At 36.9% G+C, this 24,519-nt stretch overlaps 1 protein-coding gene and 1 non-coding gene across 7 annotated transcripts in view; both read right to left on the bottom strand.

Annotated features, from left to right (window-relative positions):
• ATG10 (autophagy related 10) overlaps nucleotides 1-24,519 on the bottom strand; it is a 381,492-nt gene that overhangs the window by 170,224 nt on the left and 186,749 nt on the right. The window lies entirely within an intron of this gene.
• LOC111763557 (small nucleolar RNA SNORA29) lies at nucleotides 7,359-7,499 on the bottom strand. Its single transcript, XR_002796404.1, has one exon. It is a non-coding gene; the product is annotated as a small nucleolar RNA SNORA29 (small nucleolar RNA).

The following is a 24,519-nucleotide window of genomic DNA, read 5'->3' as shown; positions in this document are numbered from 1 at the left end:
TAGGGCATCCGTCTACCACATGGGAGGTCCGAGGTTCAAACCCCGGGCCTCCTTGACCCGTGTGGAGCTGGCCCGTGCGCAGTGCTGATGCGCGCAAGGAGTGCCCTGCCATGCAGGGGTGTCCCCCACGTAGGGGAGCCCCATGTGCAAGGAGTGTGCCCCGTAAGGAGAGGCACCCAGCGCGAAGGAAAGTGCAGCCTGCCCAGGAATGGCGCTGCCCACACTTCCCGTGCCGCTGATGACAACAGAAGTGGACAAAGAAACAAGACACAGCAAATAGACACAGAAAACAGACAACTGGGGGGGAGGGGGGGGATTAAAAATAAATAAATAAATCTTTTTTAAAAAAAAAAAAGAACAATCAAGCTGGCCTCAGACTTCTCCATACCAATTTGTGACACCAGGGGACAATTGTACAGGACCTGCAGAGTTTGGGAGGAAAAATAACATGGCTCAACAACAGTCTATCAAACCAAGAAGCTTATAGAGGATTAATAGAGCAGAGGACATTCTCAACATGAAACAACCACCTACAAGACCTTACTGAAGAATTCTACTTATCATTAAGATAAGAACCAAAATTTAAAACTCGGCAATGTAAAGGTAAAGGTAAAAATGATCATAGAGAGGACTGAATTCCAGTTAGATGAAGAAATAGAAATGAAACAATTACAGGATGTAATTATAAACAGAATGTAAATGTTATAAAGTTTGAAAATGTAAAAATAATATAACTAACCAAAATAGGGTGGGAGCAGGAAGGTAGAGGAAATATGAACATCTTTCAAAGCAAATCAATTCATGTGATCTAAACAGAAACATGTGGTTTAAAACCATAACTCTAACTGCCTTATGCTTTTCATAATCTCTGCTGTTTAGAAGGATCTTCCAGAATACTTACTACCTCTTATAGTGAAGAAGTACTTATTAGGAAGTTTTACAGTTCTTTTAGTTTCCTTTAGTTTTTTTTCCTTTTGCTAAATTCAGCAAAAATAAAATGTTAATACTTTTTAATTAAAGTCATAGACATAGTACAAGCCATCTTTATAACAGACCAGTCTTCAGCAGTACCATAGGAAGAAATGAACAGAGAGAAGAAGGGAAGAAGGGATGGAGAAGAAAGAGAAGGAAATCGTATTTTTGTTATCTAAGATTTTATGATGTTGAATTAAGGGGCAGTTTTTAATTTCTTCTTTGGTTTCTCTTGAATTTTTTTTGCCGTGTACTTTAAAAATATATGTATTTTTATTACAAAAGTTGTGTACTTACAAAACAATCATGTACATGGAATTCCCATACAACAACACTTCACCAACACATCACACCATCGTGGAACATTTGTTACAGATGATGAAATAGTATCAGACTATTACCACTAAGTATGGTCTATAGTGTACATTTGATATATTTTTTCCAAATCCCCCTATTATTACCACAGTACATCTTTGGCATTGATGCAAGAATATTACAGCATTGTTGTTAACTACAGTCCATAGGTTACATTAATTGTGTTTTTCCCATGCTTCTCCACATTTCCACCACCCTACAATAGTGACATACATCTGTTCTAGTTCACAGAAGGACATTCTTGTATTTGTACTATTAACCATAATTCTCATCCACCTCTGAGTTCACTGTGTTATTCAGTCCCTAGATTATTCTCTAGCATTTTTTTAATTGACATTTATATCCCAAGACTATCCTTTTCAGCCACAATCCCATTTATAAACCAGCTGCTACTCATTATAAGGTGTTACCATCAACTCTATCCATTTCTACACTTCTACAGTCAAGTTAATTAAAACACCTACATAAATTAGGGTTTTGCTTGAATTTTTAATAATGAAATTCTATCATTACATAAATATAACAGCAATTTTTCAATCATTAAAATCAAACAAAAAATAGTAATAAAATATTGATAAGTAATCAAGGTTATAGGGGCAATGTACACCTTTTAGAAACTATATAAGTGAATTTAGTCACAAGCAACTCATCAGTCTGTCAAACAAATATTTGCATGCCTGCTGTGACAGGCAATGAAGACTGTCTATTAAAGTTATAGTTTATAAATTTGGGAGGCCTAGCGGTAGACCTCTGGTACCACAGAGCTCTATGAGAAGTCTATTTTATATTCTAGCACACAACCAAAGTAAGTTCCTTACATATTTATGAATTCTGATCTCCCAAGAAAAAAAATCCAGCAACCTCCTTCTTCAGTTCCCATTCTAAATCGTCCCTTGCAACAGCTGACCCTACTAATGTACTCTACTTTATACTCCAGACCAAGGCTTCTTTGCCCTGCATACAGCAGGAATGTAAATATTTGCTGAGTGACAAATAAGGCAGTGTCCTGACTCTCCACCTATTTCTGTCAGTTTCTCCACAGCTCCTTCATTGACTCTTCTTCCTTTCCTCAGCCACCTACATGTAGGCATTTCCCCAGGGTTTGGTTCTCATTTCACTCCTGAATTTTGTCTGAATAATCTCTTCTACTCACAAGTTCTGAATTCTCTTCTTAGCCCTAATCAAAAATTTTAAGTACATGCTAAATATCACTCTAAGAGTGCTCTCCAGCATCTTTGCAAATACAGCATGTCAAAACTAAATTATCTTTTCCCCTCCCTGTTTTGTATATATGTATGTATGAGTGATTCAGGAACAGTAGATATTATCATCTATGCCTACAAGCCTCTCTTTGAACACACACAAATATGTATGTCATTATGTGTGTATATATGGATATGTATACACACAATGTAAGGTATGAGTATTACCAAGGCTGTTAAAATATCTTACCTGGTCTAGCACAAAAACATCCCATGTTTAATCTCTTAATTTACCCTAAATCTAGGAATGTTTTATTAAAACGTTTGTTTCCTCCTCAAAGATCTGCAATTTGCTCACTTTTGCCAACAGAATAAAATCAAAACTTCTTAGCATGGATTTCAAGGCACTCCATTAACTGAATCCATCTTAGCTTCCTGACCTCACCTCCCAACACATCCCCTCTATTGCCCATGTTCTATCTGGCCACCATCCTATAATTATTCATTCCCCAAATATATTACGTGCTTATTCTCTTTCCTCCTGTCTAGAATTTCCAGCTTCTGGAAACCTCATCCTTCAAGGTCCTATTCAAATATCCCCTTCTTTACAATACCTCCACATATTCTCTATCAATAATTGACTCATCTTCTAGCTTTGCTAATATCATTCTGATTTATATATAGAAGGATTTTTATAATTCTGTCTCTACAACTAGGATTGTAAATCCCTGAAAAACAAAAACTGTGGGGTATTCACCATTGAATTCCCACCACTTATCATGTCTTACATACATAGGCATTTTAAAAAAATGTTTATAGAATTGAATTGAGTAAGATCCCTTTAAATCTTTTAATGCCACAGAATTAGAAGCATATAGAAAGCTAAAATTATGCAGTGAAAATATAATCAATAATAATTAGTTGCAGACGTCTTTTTAAATGAAAGTGTAGGAAATTTTAAGAACAAAATAAAAAACACATATTAAGCTTTGAGCTTGCCAAAAATATTGTTTGGTGCTCCCTCTACTGGCTTTGTAGCAGCAATTTAAGAATGCTGAAACAATAACCTAAACAAGTAAATCTATATATTTTCAGCTTATTGGCTGCTTCTACCTCCTACAAATAATCAGAAAAGAAATTTTCCACTGAGTTCATTTAGTAATAATCCTATCTGTTAAAAGGCTGGTCTAGGAAAATTGTTTATGAAGGGACAAACAAAACTGATCTTATAATTTTAATGCTAATTCCTGTTGGAATTTTTTTTAATACCTTTGTTTTCTAACTAAGCTACCTACTTCATATATAAACAATTTTAAATTCTAGCTGAAATGGTTGAGAAACAACATGGGCTAAGATCTTTTTGTTTCTAATTATTCTACAAGCTTTTTAAAATTGATAAGGAACATAAGAGGTTAAATTCTTTTTGTGTTTCTAAACAGAGTTATTCTCAGTACCCTGAAGGCATTTAATTCCAAAACAGGAAGCCACAGAAGAGGAACACTTGGTTACACTAATGTTATGCAGCTCTTTTGGAACATATTTTCCTAAACACTTGCTGAAAGAACCTTTCTATACAGCACGCATCACATGAAGTTGGAGAAGAGTCTCACGGATACCACAGTGCATGTATTGCTCAAACTGCCCTTTATTACCACTCTGTTTTCCTCCATTATTCTTACTTTGAAATGGTCTTCTGCTTGCTCCTAAAAAGAGCAGTAAGAAAATCAAGTTGGGGTCAGGGAACGTTTACTCACACATTATAGTTTAGTTGTTTTGCATGTATGTGTACAAGAGATATGATATGGCTTATGGCAGTCAATTTTTAAAAATTATTTAGAACTGATACTATAGTAAAATTAACCCAAACCATCAGAGGCATCATTGTTAAAGATCAGTGTCCTTTCTAACAGAATTTTTTTCTTAAGATTTAAAAAAAAATTTCTCTCCCCTTCAACTCCTCCCTTAATCGTCTATTCTCTGTATCCATTTGCTGCGTGTTCTTTTTTGTCCGCTTCTGTTGTCAGCGGCACAGGAATCTGTGTCTCTTTTAGTTGCGTCATCTTGCTGCGTCAGCTCTCCGTGTGTGCAGCGCCATTCCTGGGCAGGCTGCACTTTCTTTCGCGCTGGGCAGCTCTCCTTAAGGGGAGCGCACTCCTTGCGCATGGGGCTCCTCTATGGGGGGAATGGCAGGGCACTTCTTCCGCGCATCAGCACTGCACATGGGCCAGCTCCACACGGGCAAGGAGGCCCAGGGTTTGAACCGCGGACCTCCCATGTGGTAGACAGTCACCCTACCCACTGGGCCAAGTCCGCCTCCCTAACAGAGTCTTATCTTACATGTTTTAACTCGACTATAAAACCTCTTCAGTCTAACACATGTTAAATAAGATCTGATTCATAGTTGAAATGAAGAACAATAGTAAACCACTGGCAAATGCAAAGAACAGTAGATTCGTGTAGCTAAGACTCGTGGATGCTGGAGCTGCCTCTATTACTGAGCAAAATCACTGAACACTGTCAGCTCAATTTCCCAACCTCTCCAACAAGGATTCACACCACTAGTGATCAGCAAGGTTGTCTACCATTCTGTGACTAGACAGGTGAAATAGATGAGCCACTTTAAATTACTAAGACGTTAGACAGTATAAAATAGGAAGGTGAGTGTGGTTCTCATAAATTGACTGCCATTTTTAAAACAGCTCTTTTTCTTAGTCTCTGTCTTAGTTTAGATTCAGTTATGTTTAAAGAAAGTAAATGATCACTGAGCAATTATCCTTCTGTGCTGGAAATTAAGGTTTCATGCATATTCTTGATTATCCATAAAAATGAAGTGCAGTAATATTAAAAGCACTAGTCTAGTCGGAAGAAGTCAAACAGGAAAAATAGTCAATATGTTTGGATTTGCTCATGGTTACCTTCAAAGAATTTATGAAAACATTTATTCCATTAACTTTTAGGCACTAAGAATTTTGTTTTAAATTAGCTATGGGAACTTCAAGATAGTATTTTTAATCCGTTCTACGTGGCTTAAAAATTATTTTTCCTTAAGAAATCTCCATGTGAGTAAGAACAAGGGTTTGGTCACTACAGTGTGTGCTGCTGCTACTGGATTCTTTCGCCAGGATTCTGGGCGGTTACTCTGTAACTGCTGAGATCAGGGAATGGTTGGTGAGTGGTGATGCTATTACCATAAGCACAACTCCGTAAGGGCTGTAAAGACAATGGTGGCCAGGCACAGAGGAGGAGGCAGAAGAGTCAGCGCAAGAAGGATATTTCCAGGCTCTCCCTATCATCTAGAACATGGCAACATCTAAAATGCTAAGCTTCTGTCTTTTGAAAAGGGCTGTGAAATCATTACATTTGGTTTTGGAATTTCAACTCACGAATATGTCCTCTAATGTTAAGAGGGCATCCTCACCGAAATGTACAATTACATATACAACTTCAGTAAAGAAACCCTTATAGCTCATTAGTCCAAAAGATTGAGCAGCAATTCTTTCTCACACAATGATTCATTTCACTTTAAATTATTGAATGCTCTAATGCAAATGATACAACAAGGTTTTAGTACTGCAAATTAGCTGGCAGTTAGACTGTATCTAAAAGTGTAGAGGAAATATATCCAGAAAATATGGGTTTTTTTCATTTAATATAATGTAAACCCAATGATGAATGAACGTAGGAAAAATATGATGTGATTTGTTGCAAAAATTAAAACAGTAGTGATCAAAAAAAGTTATGCTTCTTGTATACCTTTTGATAACCTGTTTACCCTATTAGCCAATACCAGTGCAACAAATTACTGAATAAGCTCTGTATACACATCAAGGAAAGTCATTTACCAGGCTTCAGCTTTGTTGATGTTATTATGGCAAGTGTGAGATGACATCAAACACTGACATTATTAGGTATTTACCATAACAATTACATCCTTTCAGATACTATGATGCAGCATAAGCTGATCACAAAGTAGTCATGTATGTTACATTTATTTCAGAACATCTATAACATTGATAAACACTAGACATTTTGAAATAAAACATATTAATTGAGGGAGCAGATGTAGCTCAGGGGTTGAGTGCCTGCTTTCCAGGTACAAGGTCCTAGGTTCAATCCCTGGTACTGTCCCCTCCCCCCAAAAAACATATTAAGTGAATAGAATTTCGTATTTTAGATGTTTTCCCCTAGAAAATAATAATAAAAGACTATATCAGGAAGTGGTTGTGGCTCAACTGATAGAGCATCTGCCTACCATATGGAGGGTCCAGGGTTCAATACCCAGGGCCTCCTGACCCATGCAGTGAGCTGGCCCACGTGTAGTGCTGCCACGCACAAGGAGTGCCATGCCATGCAGGGGTGTCCCCTGCATAGGGGTGCCCCATGCGCAAGGAGAGTGCCCTGCAAGGAGAGCCGCCCCACGCCAAAAAAGCACAGCCTGCCCAGGAGTGGCGCCACACACACCAAGAGCTGATACAGCAAGATGATGCAACAAAAAATAAGCGACAGTTTCCCCATGCCACATGACAAGAATGCAAGCGGACACAGAAGAGCACACAGACAGCACACAACAGGGGGGAAGGGGAGAGAAATAAATAAAATAAATCTTTAAAAAAAAATAAAGGCTATATCTATGATGGTTCACAATAATTTCACATATAGCATCAATGGTAAAGGTTACACTCAGTCTCCCCTTTAGATCAACAGGTCTCTAAAAGGATATTTTCTCAGATCTATGTTTAAGGTTAATTTTCAAAATGATGATTAAGAAAAATATATTAATTTTATTTTATTTTATTTTATTTTTTCACTAGATTTCTGTTTAGCCAGTTCAGTAGGAGGTGGATACACACAAAAATCCTCCCTCTTCAGACCATGGCAATTTTCATCTATCTCATAAGTATAACCACTAACTTCTATTATTAATAGAAAAAGTGGTAGTCAAATGGGAAATTAATTTTAAATTGTTGTAACTCTCTGTCCTATTACCTACAGCTAACCCAATCAGATAGCCCAAACCAGTTCAGAATCTGGTCAAATAACATTATTCTTTAGTTTGGATGTAATAGGAAATGTTAAAGCACTAGCTTGAGGGGTTTACAGAAAAATAGGCAAGATGTATTTAATCTTTATCATGTTGGTTTTTTGGAATTGCATAAATCTAAATCTAAAAATGATTTTAAAAATTAATTTTTGGCATTATCTAAACAGTGACAGTTAATTTTGGAGATAGTAGATGAGAAATTTTCAATATAGAGTTAATCTACTTCACTCCATGGATAGGGTAGGCACTATTAAAACTATCAGGCAAGTGTAAGTGTAAATTATTACAATTACATTGGATGATTTTTTGTTTGTTTTTTTGTTTTTGTATAAACTATTTTACTAACAGATAAGACTCGTTTCTTCGTGTATACACCCACGGAGCGACCACGGCAGCCAGTGGTCTTGGCGTGCAGGCCTTGGACACGAAGGCCCCAGAAGTGGCACAGCCCTCAGGGGCCTGAATCTTCTTCAGTTGCTCTAGGTCTTCACGGAGCTTATTATCCAGACCATTGGCCAGGACTTGGCTATATTTTCCTTCCTTGACATCCTTCTGTCTGTTCAGGAACCAGTCAGGGATCTTGTACTGGCGTGGATTCTGCATAATGGTGACCACACATTCCACCTCATCCTCAGTGAGCTCTGTTGCCCTCTTGGTTAGGTCTATGTCTGCTTTCCTCAACACCACATGAGTGCACCTTTGCCCCACACCCTTAATGGCAGTGATGGCAAAGGCTATTATCTACTACCCATCCATGTTGGTGTTGAGTACTCACAAAATGTGCTGGAATTTCTATAGGATCACTAGAGACATGGTGGCAGCAGCAATGGCAGCATGTAGGCCTCCTGTGGAATAGCTGGATATTGTTTTGCAGAATCTAATAAAGTTAGGATCTCTGGGAAGATGGAGTTGGAGTAGATAGGCAGGATTTGACACTCTCACAAAACAACACAGGAAGGGCAAAAAACTGTCCAAAGGAACTAACTGCCTTGGGGATCTGCACACCAGAAGAGTGCTACACATTCTCTAGGAGATGAAAAAGGGGAAATAAAAACTGTGAGTTGCTCACCCTGTAGCCAGGAAGGGCACCCATCCCCCATCCTCAAGGCAAATAGCCTGGATAAACCTGTGGCTCACTGCAGCCAGCTGAGAGGGGAACTGACATCTTCCTCCACAGAAGAGAAAGGGCACAACAAGCAGAGAGTAGTTTCTCTTTAGTGAATTTGGCCAGCACAGCCCATTCTGAATGTCAGCTCAGGCCAGACAAGAATCAAAGGTAAGTGGAGGTTGAAAGAAGACACCTCCATGGAAAGATTCGCCGATGAGGGCCACGTGCTGGCTGGCCAGAAAACCATAACGAAAAAAATAGCTTTCTCTCATCTCAGTACACTTAGAACAACTCTATGCCTCAAAAATTTTGATAATTTAAGCTGGGCACACTTAAAGATTTAGAGTAAGTCAACCAAAAATGAAAGAGGAGTTGTGAAACAAAACCAGTAAGCAAAAGAGAGAAAGTGACCATCAGAGTAAATTCACCAACATATTCAGATGCCCAGACATTAATAAAAAATTACAAGCCATACTAAGAAACAGGAAGAGATGGCACAGCCAAAGGAACAAACCAAAAATTGTGATGAGACACAGGATTTAAGACAACTAATAAATGGCAATCCACAAATCTCTTAAATCAACTCAAGGAACTGAAGGAAAATATGACTGAAGAGATAAAGGATATAAAGACGACACTGGGTGAGCATAAAGAACAATTTGAAAGCCTGCAAATAAAAGTAACAGAGCTTATGAGAATGAAAGATACTATGGATGAAACTAAAAATACATTAGAGGCATATGACAGAAAGTTTTAACTGGTGGAGGACAAAATTAGTGACATGGAGGAGTGAGCAACTGAAGTTGAAAAGGCAGGAGAACAGAAAGAAAAAAGAATGGAAAGAATGGAACAAGGTCTCAGGGAACTGAAAGGCAAGGCGAAACACACAAACATGTTATTGGTGTCCAGAAGAAAACACAAAAGCAGCAGAAAGAATATTTGAGGAAATAATGACCAAAAACTTCCCAACCCTTATGAAAGACATAAGTATCAATATCCAAGAAGGACAACACCCCCCAAACAGAATAAATCTGCATAGGCCTACTCTGAGATACCTACTATTCAGAAGGTCAGATAACAGAGATAATGAGAGGATTCTGAAAGCAAAAGAAAAAAGCAACGCATCACTTACAAGGGAATCTCAAAAGACCAAGTGCCAATAGCTCATCAGAAACCATGGAAGTGAGAAAAAAGCAGTATGATGTATTTAAGCAACTAAAAGAGAAAAACTGCCAGCCAAAAACTTCTTTATCCAGCAAAACCGACCTTTTAAATGAGGGCAAGTTTAAAGTCTCACAGAGAAACAAAAAACGAGAGAATATGTTACCAAAAGACTAGATTGACAAGACATAATAAAGGCAATGCTACAGCCAGAAAGGAAAAAAACATGGGTGAGGGACTTGTAGAAGAGTGTAGAAATGATTACTAGTAACTTAAAAAGTAAAAAGACAGGCAATACTACAATATGACAACAGAAGGCCAAAGGATAAAATTGATAAAGTAAGCAATGCCATTACAGTAATAACAAGAACATTAATGGATTGAGTTCCCCAATCAAATGCCATAGACTATAAATTATTTGTTCAACCAGGTTGAAAATGAAAGGGTAGAAAAAAATTCCATGCAAATAGTAATAAAAATAAGATCTGAGGTGGCAACAGTAATATTGAATAAAAGAGATTTTAAATGCAAAACTATTATAAGGGATGAAGAAGATCATTATATATTAATAAAAGGGGCAATTTACCAAGAAGAAATAACTATAATAAATATGTATGCACCTAACTTGGGTGCCCCAAGACACATGAGGTATACACGGGCAAAACTGAAGGGAGAAATAGATGTCTCTACAATAATAATTGGAGACTTCAGTATACTACTCTCTGCATTGGATAGAACATCTGGACAGAGGATAAATAAAGAAACAGCTTGAATAAATAAATGAACTAGATCTAACAGACATTGAAAAAAAACAAAAACAAAAACACCCCAAAACAGCAGGGTATGCATTCTTTTCAAGTGCTCATGGATGCTTCTCCAGGATAGACCATACACTGGGTCACAAGACAGGTCTCAATATATTAAAAAATATTGAAATTATACAAAGCACCTTCTCTGATCATAATACAATGAAGATGGAAATAAATAACAGAAGGAAAAAAGGGAAAATTCAGAAATATATGAAGATTAAGCAATATAATCTTAAAGAATCAGTAGGTCAAAGAAGAAATTGCAAGAGAATTCAGTAAATATCTTCAGATGAATGAAAATGAGAACACAAAATACCAAACCTATGGGGCACCACAAAGGCAGTGCTCAGAGGGAAATTTATAGCCTTCAATGCTTACATTTAAAAATTAGAGAGAAATAAAATTGAAGACCTAACTGCAGACCTGGAGGAACTAGAAAAAGGAACAGCAAACTAATCCCGAACCAAGTCAAAGGAAAGAAATAATAAAGATCACAGCATAAATAAATGAAATTTAGAACAAAAGAAAAACAATTGATTTTTTATAAACTTGGTTCTTCAATAAGATCAACTATACTGATAAACCTTTAGCTAGACTAACAAAGGAAAAAGAGAGAAGATACAAATAAATAAAATCAGAAATGAGAGCTACCATTGGCCACACAGAAATAAGAGAATACTATGAACAACTATTTGTCAAAAAACTTGACAATACAGATGAGATGGACAAATTCCTAGAAACACATGAACAACTTACACTAAACCAATATGAAATAGAAGATCCCAACAACAACAACAAAAATATGAAAAAATTTAAAAAACCACACCACAATTAAAAGCCCAGCACCAGATGGCATTACAGGTGGATTCTACCAATCATTTAAAGGTGATTTAATACCAATCGTGCTCAAGTACGTCCAAAAACTTGAACAGGAAGGAATGTTATCGAACTCATTCTATGAAGCTAACATCACCCTAACACAAAGCCAGATAAAGATACTCTAAAAAAAGAGATCACTATCAACTAACAACTGATAATGCAACTGGAAAATGACCTTGAATTGAAGGTTTGATGCGGATCAGTAGAATATCCCTGTCTACATAGAATAATATGACTTTAAAATGCTGTTTGATCTAATGTAAGGGGGAAATAGAAAGGAGAAATGAATTTATATGGCTATGAGTCTCTAAAAAAAAAGAGTCTGGAGGCTGTCAGAAGGATTGCCCTTATGCACAACTGAGCAGAGTCTAAGAGACAGATAAAGTAGATACAATCCCCAGGTATTGGTTCCTTTGAGGGCTAAAGGGACCCATGGGTTCTATGGTCATGGCAGATAGGGTTCACTGCCATGTCAGATGGCCCTTCTTTGGAGCTGGTGTTTCTGCGTGATGCAACTGGACCCAGAGGGGATCTCTTTTCATAAGACTATCATGCTACTTTACTGGAATTGTAGTTGGTATTGGGGTTTCAGATATATTTAGGGGATTGAATCTTTTTACTGACAATATGATAACCAGGCCCTGAGCCTCAACAGACTCCAGCTCCTACAATCTGATTTATTGGACTCACCTCACTCAGCTAAAATGGAGTTGAAGAAGGACAACCACCACACCATGGAGCCTAGAGTGCCTACAACTGAAAGCAGGAGGATTGCATCCAGTAACCATGTAGAATCTGAGCCTCCTCTTGACATAGAGGTGCAACGGACACAACCAATCCAAGGACCTCAGAGAAAAGGTGGCATTGGAGTGGGAAAAGTGGACATGGTGGCTGATGGGTATGGGGAACGGCAGGAAGAGATGAGATGTGGAGGCGCCTTTGGGACTTGGAGTTGCCCTGGATGGTACTTCAGGGGCAATCACCAGACATTGTTAATTCTCCCAGGGCTCACTGGATGGAATGGGGGAGAGTGTGGGCCATGATGTGGACCAATGACCATGAGGTGCAGAGATACCCAGAGATGTACTTACCAAATGCAATGGATGTGTCATGATGATGGGAGTGAGTGTTGCTGGGGGGGGAGGGGTGTGGTGGGGGTGGTGGGGTCGAATGGGACCTCATATTTTTTTAATGTAATATTTTTACAAAATCAATTTAAAAAATTGCATACCAATATCTTTAATGAATATAGATGCAAAACTATTCAACAAAATACTTGCCAACAGAAACCAAAAGTACATTAAAAGAATTATACACTACAATCAAGTTGGTTTTATCCCAGGTATGCAAGCACGGTATGACATAAGAAAATCAATTAATGTAGTAGATTGCATTAATAAGTTGAAGAAGAAAAATCACATGATCTTCTCCATTGATGCAGAAAAGGCAGTTGACAACCTATGGCATCCTTTCTTGATAAAAAACACTCCAAAAGATAGGAATAGACTAAGCTTTCTAACATGATAAAGTACATACGTGAAAAATTCACATTGTACCCAATAGTGAAAGATTGAAAGCTTTCCTGCTAAGATTAGGAACAAGACAAGGATGCCCACTGTCACCACTGTTATTCAATATTGTAGTTATAGTCAGAGCAATTAGGCAAGAAAAAGAAATGCCACTCAAATAGGAAAGAAAGAAGTAAAACTTTCACTAATGACTAATGATATGATCTTATATATAGAAAATCACAGAAAAAAAATCTACAACTAAGCTACTAGAACTAATAGACAATTTCAGCAAAGTGGTCAGATACAAGATTAATATGCTCAGATTCCTAATCAATCTGAGCAGAAAGTCAAAAATAAATTCCATTTATAATATTGACTAAAAGAACCAAATACTTAGGAATAAACATAACCAAGGACATAAAGGACCTATATTTAGAAAACTATAAAACGTTGCTAAAAGAAACCAAAGAAGACCTAAATAAATGGAAAAACATTCTGTGTTTGTGGATTAGAAGACTAAGTATTGTGAAGATGTTGATTCTACCCAGACTAATTTAAGATTCAACACAATACCAATAAAAATCCCAGTAGCCCTTTCTGCAGAAACAGATAAGCCAATTATCAAATTTATTTGGAAAGGCAATGGGCACAAATAGCCAAAAATGTCTTAAGAAAGTACAAAGTTGGAGGATTCTCACTACCTGACTTAAAAGCATATTACTTAGAAGAGAGCATGGTACTGGCAAAAAGCTAGACATATTGACCAATGGAACTGAAGAGCAAAATCAGAAATAGATCCTCACATCTACAGTCAGGTGATTTTTGACAAGGTGGTCAATTCCACCTAGCCAGGCCAGAACAGTCTATTCAACAAATGGTGCTGAGAGAACTGGATATCCACATCCAAAAGAAAGAAAAAGGACCCCTATCTCACACCTTACACAAAAACTAACTCAAATTGGATCAAGGGCCTCAATATAAAAACGAAAACCATAAAACTCCTAGAAAAAAATGTAAGGAAATATTTGAATTGCTGCGATTCAATGTGGACTCTGCTGGTCAAATTCACAGAAGAAAAATCACCCCCTTCCCTCTGCCACACCCTCCCTTTTTCCTCAGGGAGTAAGACAGCTGTTCTCCTTGTCTATTCTCCTCTCATTTGGCTGCAGTGGGCTATGGGTTTTACCCAGCCAGCTCACCTTGAAGATGTGGGAGAGGTGCCCTTCCTGGCTGCCACACTTGGTTTAGTAACTCATGGTTGTTGCTTCAGGGTTCTTTGTCTCTCTGTCCCTACCCTCCTGGGGATTGTGCAGCACTGTCCTGGTCTGCCCACTCCCAAAACACGGCACCTCAGACAGCTTTTGGCCCTTTCTCCTTTGCTTCTGTGAGAGAGCTAAGCCCTGCCTGCCCATCCAATGCTGTCTTCCCAGAACACTTGTAGCTTATATTTTTATATATTGGAGAATTCATTTTATTAAATCTTTTAAGAGCACAATGTATGGTTTACCATTGCATTTTGGAATCTTGAAAACAGAGTTTCTTTTTTGTATAACTTATTGTATAGTTTGGCAAACAATAGCTTTCCATATTTTCTTTCTAATTAAGTAGGCAACCAATATCCATTGTGTTTGACTTCTTAATACTATCTTTGTCAGCAAGAATGAGTGGGCAATGACCTAGAAGTTTGTTCAGTCTACTTCCTACAGAAAAGGTGCAAGACCAGGTATTATGGTCTAAAATTACAAAAATCATAATTTTAATATGTGTAGATCTCTTAATTATATAACTATAAATACAAATCCAAAGTACACACCTGTGGTATATATGACTTTGTATTTTCTCCCCCAACCCTTCACATTCTTTCTCCTCTCCAAATTGCAGTAGCATTCCTGAATAGTTAAAAAACCAAGGCTTGGGAATTGGTTATGAACTGGTGACTGATTAGTAAATCTAGTAACACTACATTCTTTAGAAGGCCTGTTGCCCCTTACATGACTTCCCCATCTGCACACAGACATGCATTAAAAAAGACCCCTTTCATTTTGTAGCAAGCACAGATAATCAAGCTTGGAAAACGCTGTCACTTCTCCTGCCACTGAGGACGAGGACCACACATAAGCTCCTAAATAAATATTCATTACTTGCCAACTTGAAGTTGTCTGAGTCTTTCTTTGGCCTGATGTATCCACCTCAGTTTGGCAGGAAGCTGTTGCTTTATACAGCAACTTGCCATACTAGGGAGAAAACCACACCAACATTTTAGCATTTTCTGAATAATTAAGAAAACCGAGAGAGACTTCTGGTAACAAGATGGTGGCCTAAGTTTTTCCAGTGTTCCATTTGTCATCAAAATCTTTGACCAATTATTAAAAACCAAAAGATCCATCTTCCACAGAACTTTGGAAAACAGCTAAATTGTTGAAGTAACTAGGTGAGTGCAAATCAAAAAAATGTATCTTTAAAATGGTAGGCAAAGCTCTTGACACCCTTCCTGGCCCTTCCTGGCACCCCTCAGTAATATGGTGTGGCAGAAGCCTGAGCTGCTACTATAGATGCCTGGCTCTATTCTAGAGTGAGCAGAAAAAATTTCTATGTGCATACTGGGGTGCCTGTATGTTTGGTGCCAATCTATCAACTAGCACCATGAAAGACTGAACCAGGACACTCTTCTCTGGCTCACCCTCCCAGAATTTTGCCTTTTAGGCAGAATCAGCTTACTGCTAAGGCAGCATAAGAAACATATCCTTGCAGGAAGAGAAACTTACTATGGGCTGGGCTCTGCTTACCCTATGCTAGATGCAAATACTCAAATACTATTTTGTCATTGGCACTACGTATGTTAATCATAAAAAAGTCTTGATGGATATCTCTTTGCCTTTATTTTGCTTGACATCTTTAGAGGATCTTGGATTAAGGTCTTCCATTAGATTGGGAAAGCTTTCTGCCATTTCTTTAAGTATTTTTGAAAGCCATTTATCTCTCTTTGTTCCTTCTGGAACTCCCATTACATATATTGATATACTTTATGGTGTTCCACAGATTAATCAGACTCTGTTTGTTTTTCCCATTCTTTTTTTTTTCTGCTCTTTACCTTGGAAAATTTCAATTGCTTTGTCTTTTTTGGGGTGTATGATTTTTTTAATCTTCTTTTTAAGATACATACATCACAAAAAAATATTAAATTAAAAACTATAATCCATGTAGTACAGCAGTGCTCCAAAATGTACTCACCAAATGCAATGAATGTGCCACGATGATGAAAGTTGTTGATGGGGGAGGAGTGGGGGGGTTGGGAACCTCTTATATTTTTTAATGTAATATTTTTTGTGATCTATGTATCTTCAAAAAAAAAACAATAAAAAAAGAAAAAAGAAACAATTAAATCAAAGCGGACTAGAACAAATAATTACTAGCTTCAAGCCATAATAGTAGAGCACCTGGGAGGGGAAAGGTTATTTCATAGGGAGGAAAGGAGACATTAGATTCTTTTAAATAGAGAAATTCCTAAAACCTCCAGTGCATGCCCAGAACAAGACAAAGTTTCAGAAAAGACAAAGAGGACCCCTCAATTTGTAAGCAGGTTGATCTTCATGGCTGGGGGGGCTTTAAAATATTTAAAGCACCAAAAGAAAATAATTGCCAACCAAGAATTTTGTATCCAGCAAGATTGTTTTTCAAGAGTGAGGAGAGATTAATATATTCCTAGATTAACAAACGCTGAAGGGATTCATCACCATTAGACCTTCCCTAAAAGCAATGCTAAAGGACTGAAATGAAATGACACCAGACAGTAGAAAGAATCAGGATAAATAAATAAAGGCCATCATTAAAGTTAACTGTAGGAGTAACTATTATATCATTACTATTGTATTGTGTATTTGGTATGTAACTCCACTTTCTACTTGTGATAAAGTTCTAAATTGCAAATGCATAAAAAGTAATGATAAATATCTGGTTTTGTACATAAAATGTATGAAGATATGATTTGTAACAAGCACAGCAAAAAATGGGGGTACGGAGGGATACAGGAACAGTATTTGTATATGCTATAGAAGTTAAGATGGTATCAAATCAAACATGATTATTATAAGATTTGTGGTGTTAAATCTGAGCCCCCTGGAAACAACAAAGAAAATAATGAAAAATACATACATAGAAAAAGGAGAAGAGGCTCAAAATGATACACTAAAAAATCAAATAAACATGAAAGTAAATATTAACAGAAGATTCAAGGGTCAAAAAGGGTATAGGACTTATAAAGACCAAATAGCAAAATGGCAGAAGAAGGCCATCATTATTAGTAGTTACTTTAAATGTAAATGGATTAAACTCACTATTCAAAAAGCAGAGTTTGGCAGAAAGAATTTAAAAAAGCATGCTCCAACTATATGCTGTCCACTAGAGACATACCTCAAGTTCAAAGACACAAGTAAGTTGAAAGTAAAAGGATGGGGAAAATATTCCATGCAAATAGTAACCAAAAGAAAGCTGGAGTAGCTAAATTAATATCATATAAAATAGTCTTTAAGTAAAAAACTGTTACAAGGGCAAAAAAAGGACATTACATACTGATAAAGAGGCAAATTCAGCAAGAAGACATAATAATTAAAAATATATTTGTATTTAATAGCAGATCCCAAAAATATATGAAGTAAATATTCACAGATTTGAAAGGGGAATTGGAAGGTTCTACATGAACAGTAATTTCAACACAACTTTCAAAAATGGCTAAACCATGTAGAAAGGAGAACAATAAGAAAATAGAAACCTTGAATAATACTCTAAGCCAACTAACCCTAACAGATACTTAGAATATTTTACTCAACAGCAGCAGAATGCATATTCTTCTCTAGGGCACACAGGTCATTCTTCAGGATAGATGACATGAGAGGTCACAAAACAAGCCTCAATGAGTTCAAAATATTGAAATCACACGACTTATTTTTTACCAACACAATGTAATGAAGCTAGAAAGCGTAACAGTGAAAGAACTGGAAATTTTATAATTATGTGAAAATTAAACAACACATTCAGAAACAATAGGTCAAGGAAGAAATCAAATAGCAAATTAGGAAATACCATGTGGTAAAAGCAAATGAAAAAGAATATAAACAAAATTTATGAGATGCAACAAATGCAATGCTGAGATTACATTAAATAATTACATTAAGAAGAAAAAAAGATCTCCAGTTGGAGACCTAATCTCAAAACTGGAGGGTCTAGAAAATGAAGAGCAAACTAAACCCAAAGAGATTAGAATGAAGGAAATGATAAAGATTAGAGTTGAGATAAATGAAAAAAAAAAGAAATTTTTAAAGTTGTTTCTTTAAAAAGATCAATAAAGTTAAAATTAAAATAAATCTTTAGCTAGTCTGGCAAAGAAAAAGAAAGAGAACACAAAAAAAACTAAAATTAGAAATGATGGAGGGGACATTATAATAACCCCAAAGAAATGAACAAGATTGTAAGAGAATAATATAAATAATTACATGCCAACAACTTAAACTAGATGAAATAGACAAATTCCTAGGATAACGCAAACTACCAACATTGACTCAAGAAGAAATAAACAATGAGTAAACAAATAACAAATAAAGAGTTTAACTCAATAATCAAAATCGCCCACAAAGGAAAAGCCCAGAGCTACATAGTTTCGATAGTTAATTTTACTAAATATTTGAAGAATTAACACCAATCCTGTGCAAACACTTCCAAAAAAACTGAAGAGAAGGGAACACTCCCTAATTCATTCTACAAGACCAACATCACCTCACAACAAAGCCAAATAAATATACCACATGAAAAGAAAATTACAGACCAATATCCCTTATGGATTTAGATGCAAAAATCATCAATGAAATACTAGCAAACTGAATCAAACAGCACATTAAAAGAATTATAAATGATGATCAAGTGGGATTTAGCCCAATATGCAAGAGTGCTTCAACATAAGAAAATCAATTAAGGTAATACATCACATTAACAGAACAAAAGTTTTTTTTAAAAAATCATCTCAACTGATGCAGAAAAGGCATTTGACAAAATCCAGTATCTCTTCTTGATAGATTAAAAAAAAAAAAACTCTCAGAAAATGAGAAATAGAAAGAAATTTCTTCTATGTGGGCATATATGAAAAGCCTACAGTTAACATCATACTTAATGGTGAAAGACTGAAAGCTTTTCCCCTAATACTGGGAATAAGACAAGGATGCTGAATGTTGCCATGTATTCAACATTGAACTGAATGTTCTAGACAGAGCAATTAAGCAAGAAAAAGAAAAGTATCCAATTGTAAAGGAAGAGGTAAAACTCTCCCCATTTGCAGATGACATGATCCTACATACAGAAAATCCTGAAAAATCCCCAATAAAGCTGCTAGAGCTAACAAACAAATTTAGCAAAGTGGCAGGGTGCAAGATCAACATTCAACAGCAATGATGTTCCAAAAACAAGTAATGAACAATTGAAGTGGAAATCAAGGATGGCTGTAAAGGTGCTTTACATGGAAAACTACAAAACATTGCTGAAATAAATTAAAGAAGACATAAATAGATGGAAGGATATTCCATGTCCATGGATTAGAAAACTATGTATTGTTAAGATGTCAATTACACCTAAAACGATTTATAGATTGAATGAAATCTCAATCAATTTGCAGAAATGGGAAAGTCAGTCATCAAATTTATATAGGAGGGCAAAGGTCCTCGAATAGCCAATCTTGAAAAAGAAGAATAAAGTTGGAGGACTCACACTTTGATTTTAAAACTTATTACAAAGCTACAGTACTCAAAACAGCATAATACCAGAACAAGGACGGTTATATAGACCAGTAGAATCAAAATGAGATCAGAAGCAAACCCTCACCTCTATAGACAATTTTTTAAGTCCAATCAATGGGAAAGAACAGTCTCTTCAGCAAATGGTGCTTGGAAAACTGGATATCCATATGTAAAAGATATGCACTTCACACTATATACAAAATTTAACTCAAAATGGACCAAAGAGAGCCAGGACCATACAGCTCCTAGAAGATAATGTAGGGAAGCATATATGGGACCTTATAGTAGGCAATGGTTTTATGAATTTTACACCCAAAGTGTACGATGAAAGGAAAAACAGATAAATGGGACATCTTCAAAATTAAAACTTCTGTGCTTCAAAGGCATTTACCAAGAAAGTGAAAAGGCAGCCATCTCAGTGGGGGAAAATATTTGGAAACCACATATCTAATAAGGGTCTAGCATATACGAAGAAATCCTACATCTCAATTAAAAATAAAACATTTAAAAAATGGGCAAGAGACTTGAAAGGCACTTTTACAAAGAGCAAATATGGATGTCTAAAGAAGCACAGGAAAAGATGCTCAGCATCACTAGCTGTTAGGGAAAGGCAAATCAAAATTACAATGAGATATTATTTCACACATACTAGATTGGCTGCTATTTAAAAAAAAATAAGTGTTGGAGAAGATGTGGAGAAATAGGAACACTAATTAAGTGTTGGTGGGGTGTAAAATGGGGTAGTCACTCTGGAGGACAGTTCGGCAGTTCCTTAAAAAGCTAAGTACAGTATTACCATAAGATCCAGCAACCCCACTACTAGCTTTAATACCCAGAGGAACTGAAAGCAGGGACATGAACAGCTATATAAACATCAATGTTCACAGCAGCATTATTCACAATTGCCAAAAGATGGATACAACTGAGGTATCATCTAAGGATGAATGGATAAACAAAATGTGATACAGACTCACAATGGAGTATTATTCAGCTGTGAGAAGAATGAAGTTTTGACATATGCAACAATATAGCTGAACCCTGAGGATCTTATGTTAAGTGAAATAAGCCAGGCATTAAAGGACAAATATTGCATGAACTCACTGATATGAACTAAGGATAAGGAGCAGACTTATGGAGGTAGAATCTGGAAGATAGTTGCTAGAAGACAGAAAGGGAGTAGAGATTGGTGAGCCAAAGTGTAATCTCTGCAGAATTTATAATCTGGTTGATTGTAATGGTTTGGGAATGGATGGAGGTGAAGGGGATGCAACAATTAGAGTATAATTAATAGTGCTGAAGTGTGAGTGTGAACATGGTTGAAAGGAGAATTATTGAAGTATCCATGAAGCTAGAAGGAAACCTAGATGATAAAACAGGTTACTATAAAACTCAGTGAATTCTTGGGTGGTTGAGGATTGTAGTTAAGAATATAAATATAAGAATGCTATTTTGAGACCTATACCAAAGATACATACAGGGTGTATGTATACAAAGATAGTACAGGGTGTTGATAATGGATTGATATATGGGGGAAATGCACCTAAAATATACTTCTATTGGATAAGAGTGTGTTCATGTTATTATTGGTATGTTTTCTCAATAGATAGAAGCCACAGAATAGTGAACAAAATATTAAACTTCCATCATGGAGGAGCTCTGCTAATTTCTCAGATTAAATGGCAAAAACCTCTGGAATATAAAAGCTGTGCCTGAGAAAAGGGAACCGGCCTATATGTCGCATATTCAAGCTTGATGCTTCTATGTATGAAACTTATTCCTGTAAAAATGAAACTATGCTGAATTATAATTAATACCTAAGAATTACCTCCTAAAAACATCCTTGTTACTCATATGTGGCCAAATTCGGCAAATAAACTCACTACCTTCCCCCCAATGTGGGACATGACTCCCAGGGATATGCCTCTCTGGCACCTAGGGATTATTACCAAGCATTAATCAATGAGGCATTTGGAAAAATACCTTAACCAAAGGTGGAAGCATTAAATAAATAAGAGTTTTTATGGCTAAGAGGTTTCAAAGTGAGTCAGGAGGTCATTCCAGAGGTCACACTTATGCAAGTCTCAGGCAGATTTCACTAACTGCTGCAGTAAACAAAGCCTCAAACAAGAGTGCTTCTGTGGGCTCTAGGAACACTGGACAATAGAGGCAAAGTACACAACCTCATGAAATAAACACTTCCTGAGGAGTCCTACTTGGGATCATCTATTTCCCCAATATAACAGAATTAGACTCATGTGTAATTTCCCTAGTCATGAATCTTTTATTCCTTTTATTTGAACCTACAATTTTCAATGTACCTGTTAAGTATAATTCACAGAGACTTAAATCTTTGGACTGTTAAAATTTTGGTTGAGCCCTGATTCTCAGTACAGTGGCAGACAACTCTTACTGTCTAGTTCTTTGGGCTTGCCCTTGATAATCAACAAAACAATGATGATGGACAGATCTGATCCCAAAATAACAGGGAATGTTTGCAGTTCCAGACAGGAAATTCCTTCCATCTGACCTGTGGCTGGAGGCTGTCAGAGAAGACATTATCCTGGGTCCCTGAGGATTAGGGAATGAACAATTGTGGGTGGTAGGGGGTATGGCCATGGAACAAAGTAGATTAGTTGTTATTGTGAGCGCTATCTTGTGCTGGCAGAAGAACTCTTAACATTTATATAAAGATAGTGGTTGCCAAGGGTTCAGAAGTGGGGGGTGGGGTGGGGAAAGAATGGATGGAACAGGGCATATCTGGGGCAGTGAGACTCTTCTGTATAACAACTGCAGTGATAGACATTAGGCATTTGTCAAGGCCTATGGAACTGTACAGCACAAAGAGTAAACCATAATGTAAACTATAGATTTTGGTTAGTAGCATGCTTCAATATTGGTTCATCAATTGTAACAAATGAACCACGCTAATATAACAGGTCAATAATAGGGGTAACTATGGGTGTATATTCCCTATATTTTTGGTGAAAATTTTTATAAATGTCTACCTAAAACTTCTCTGAAAATAAAGTTTAAAAATGGGTCAAAGATCCAAATAAGAACTAAAACTATAAAACTCTTAGAAGAGGGAAGCGGACTTGGCCCAGTGGTTAGGGCATTCGTCTACCACATGGGAGGTCCGCGGTTCAAACCCCGGGCCTCCTTGACCCATGGGGAGCTGGCCCATGCGCAGTGCTGATGCATGCATGTAGTGCCCTGCCAGGCAGGGGTGTCCCCCACGTAGGGGAGCCCCACATGCAAGGAGTGTGTCCCGTAAGGAGAGCCACCCAGCATGAAAGAAAGTGCAGCCTGCCCAGGAATGGCTCTGCACACACAGAGAACTGACGCAGCAAGATGACGCAACAAAAAGACTCACAGATTCCCATGCCGCTGACAACAACAGAGGCAGACAAAGAAGAACACGCAGCAAAATGGACACAGAGAACAGACAACTGGCGGGGGTAGGGGAGAGAAATAAATAAAAATAAATCCTTTTAAAAAAAACTCTTAGAAGAAAATATAAGTATATTTTACAAGACCTTGAGATAGGCAATTTAGACCCGACACCAAAAACATGAGCAACAAAGGGAAATATAAATAGGACTTCTTCAAAATTAAAAACTTTTACACAAAAAACCACTCCCTTGGGAAGCAGATGTGGCTCAACTGATTGGGTTCCCATCTACCGTATGGGAGGCCTGGGTTCACTTACCAGGGCCTCCTTGTGAAGACAAGATAGCCCGTGCCTGCAGAGAGCTGACAGCCCACGCCCGCAGAGAGCTGACGCAACAAAGGGAGAAAAGCAGACACAGAAGAACACTTAGCGAATGGACACAGAACAGACAGCAAGCAAGCGGCAAGGGGGGGATAAATAAATAAAATAAATCTTTAAAAAAAAATCTCTCATGAAAATAAAAAGACAATCTGAGAAATGGGAGGAAACATTTGTAAGCCACATATCTGATAAGTGTTTTTTAATCCAGAATTTATAAAGAAATCCTACAACTCAACAACAAAAAGATAAACAACCTAATTTAAAAATGGGCAACAGAATTGAATAGATATTTCTCCAAAGATGATACACAAGCAGTCCAGAAGTATATTTACAGATGCTCAACATCATTAGTCATTAGGAAAATGGAAATCAAAACCATGATTAATTACCATTTCACACCCACTAGAATGGTTACTATTTTTTTTTTAAATGGAGACTATTAAGTATTGTAGAGGATGTGGAGAAATGGGAATACATGTTCATTGTTAATGGGAATGTAAAATGGTGCAGCAGCTGGAAAACACTTTAGCTGTCCCTCAGAAAGTTAGGTATAGAATTACCATATGACTTGGCCATCCCAAATTTAGGTATATACTCAAAAGAATTGAAAGTGGAAACGTGAACAAATACTTGGACATCAACATAATGTTATTATTCACAATTGCCCAAAGATTAAATCAACACAAGTGTCCATCAACTGATGAATGGATTAAAAAACATGGTATATACATACAATGAAATATTATTCATCTGTAAAAAGGAATGGAGTTCTGATACACGCAACAACATTGATGAACTTTGAAGACATAATGTTGAGTAAAATAAGTGAAACACAAAAAGGATGAATGTTGTATGATCTGACTTATACGAAATAATTAGAATATGCAAATTTATAGAGTCAGAAACAAAT

This window comes from Dasypus novemcinctus, chromosome 2, assembly GCF_030445035.2.
Source record: "Dasypus novemcinctus isolate mDasNov1 chromosome 2, mDasNov1.1.hap2, whole genome shotgun sequence".
Lineage (NCBI taxonomy): Eukaryota > Metazoa > Chordata > Mammalia > Cingulata > Dasypodidae > Dasypus > Dasypus novemcinctus.
Note: the sequence above shows the minus strand (reverse complement) of the source record. Positions and strands in the feature narration are given on the sequence as shown.